This window comes from Durio zibethinus, unplaced genomic scaffold (assembly GCF_047325235.1).
Source record: "Durio zibethinus cultivar Kanyao isolate XHJ-2024 unplaced genomic scaffold, ASM4732523v1 HiC_scaffold_3, whole genome shotgun sequence".
Classification (NCBI taxonomy): domain Eukaryota; kingdom Viridiplantae; phylum Streptophyta; class Magnoliopsida; order Malvales; family Malvaceae; genus Durio; species Durio zibethinus.
Window position 1 is genome coordinate 9964351 of NW_028323044.1, and position 2500 is coordinate 9966850.

Consider the following 2500-nt stretch of genomic DNA (forward strand, 5'->3'; position numbering starts at 1 on the left):
CTGGTGCGGGCGCTTGCCTCGACCACCATCGGCACACGCTCCGCCCTGGTGCGGTCGGTTGCCTCGAGCACCATCGGCACACGCTGGGCCCTGGTGCGGCAGGTTGCCTCGACCACCATCGGCACACGCTGGGCCCTGGTGCGGGCGGTTGCCTCGACCACCATCGGCACACGCTGGGCCCTGGTGCGGGCGCTTGCCTCGACCACCATCGGCACACGCTCGGCCCTGGTGCGGTCGGTTGCCTCGAGCACCATCGGCACACGCTGGGCCCTGGTGCGGCAGGTTGCCTCGACCACCATCGGCACACGCTGGGCCCTGGTGCGGGCGCTTGCCTCGACCACCATCGGCACACGCTGGGCCCTGGTGCGGCAGGTTGCCTCGAGCACCATCGGCACACGCTGGGCCCTGGTGCGGTCGGTTGCCTCGACCACCATCGGCACACGCTGGGCCCTGGTGCGGGCGGTTGCCTCGACCACCATCGGCACACGCTGGGCCCTGGTGCGGCAGGTTCCCTCGACCACCATCGGCACACGCTGGGCCCTGGTGCGGCAGGTTGCCTCGAGCACCATCGGCACACGCTGGGCCCTGGTGCGGTCGGTTGCCTCGATCACCATCGGCACACGCTGGGCCCTGGTGCGGACGGTTGCCTCGACCACCATCGGCACACGCTGGGCCCTGGTGCGGTCGGTTGCCTCGATCACCATCGGCACACGCTGGGCCCTGGTGCGGACGGTTGCCTCGACCACCATCGGCACACGCTGGGCCCTGGTGCGGCAGCTTGCCTCGAGCACCATTGGCACACGCTCGGCCCTGGTGCGGTCGGTTGCCTCGAGCACCATCGGCACACGTTGGGCCCTGGTGCGGCAGGTTGCCTCGACCACCATCGGCAGCCTCGACCACCATCGGCACACGCTGGGCCCTGGTGCTTGCGCTTGCCTCGACCACCATCGGCACACGCTCCGCCCTGGTGCGGTCGGTTGCCTCGAGCACCATCGGCACACGCTGGGCCCTGGTGCGGCAGGTTGCCTCGACCACCATCGGCACACGCTGGGCCCTGGTGCGGGCGGTTGCCTCGACCACCATCGGCACACGCTCGGCCCTGGTGCGGTCGGTTGCCTCGAGCACCATCGGCACACGCTGGGCCCTGGTGCGGGCGCTTGCCTCGAGCACCATCGGCACACGCTCGGCCCTGGTGCGGGCGCTTGCCTCGAGCACCATCGGCACACGCTGGGCCCTGGTGCGGCAGGTTGCCTCGACCACCATCGGCACACGCTGGGCCCTGGTGCGGGCGCTTGCCTCGACCACCATCGGCACACGCTGGGCCCTGGTGCGGCAGGTTGCCTCGAGCACCATCGGCACACGCTGGGCCCTGGTGCGGGCGGTTGCCTCGACCACCATCGGCACACGCTGGGCCCTGGTGCGGGCGCTTGCCTCGACCACCATCGGCACACGCTGGGCCCTGGTGCGGGCGCTTGCCTCGAGCACCATCGGCACACGCTGGGCCCTGGTGCGGCAGGTTGCCTCGAGCACCATCGGCACACGCTGGGCCCTGGTGCGGTCGGTTGCCTCGAGCACCATCGGCACACGCTGGGCACTGGTGCGGGCGCTTGCCTCGACCACCATCGGCACACGCTGGGCCCTGGTGCGGCAGGTTGCCTCGATCACCATCGGCACACGCTGGGCCCTGGTGCGACAGGTTGCCTCGAGCACCATCGGCACACTATCGGCCCTGGTGCGGGCGGTTGCCTCGACCACCATCGGCACACGCTGGGCCCTGGTGCGGGCGGTTGCCTCGAGCACCATCGGCACACGCTGGGCCCTGGTGGGTTTAGGCACATCTTCAAATTTCTGCCGTGCCAATGCCATTTTTATGGCTTGTAAATTCATACAATGGTCCCCTAAGCCTTCACGTGAAGTTTCGTTGGAAGATGACTCGTTTTCTATTTTTCACGATTTTCGAAACTTTTTGCGGTTCGGGATTTTTTAAAATTTTTTTATAAGGATTTTTGGCCCCAAATTTTGTAGGCATGATCCTTCTATTTTTGTTGGCATGCACAAAAAAATTCAGCTAAAAACTCGAAGTAGAGAAGATTTTGTGACCGTTTGAAAAAAGTGTCCCCATTTCAGACACTTTAACGGCTACTGGTAGCAAACCTGTAAAATCTCAAATGCTCTTTAAGGGGGTGTGAATTCTCAGAGGTTTGATGAGGGATAGGGGGCCAACACAAGGCCAAGTACCAGCACCCATCGCACATCATGTGCGCACACCCCCCCGGCCCCCCTCCCAATCGCCGGAACCCCAATGCCGCCGGTCAGGTTCTCCGGCGGTACTCCGGCGATGCTCCGGCGATGCTGTCCCGAGTGAAAAAAATGCGGCACCAGCACATGCTGGAGCCAAGCATGGGCACCGTGGCTCAAAATCGAACTTCGGCCAAGGCCTCGACCATCAATGGCACATGATGACGCATGGTGATGGCACATGCATCGACCATCATCGGCA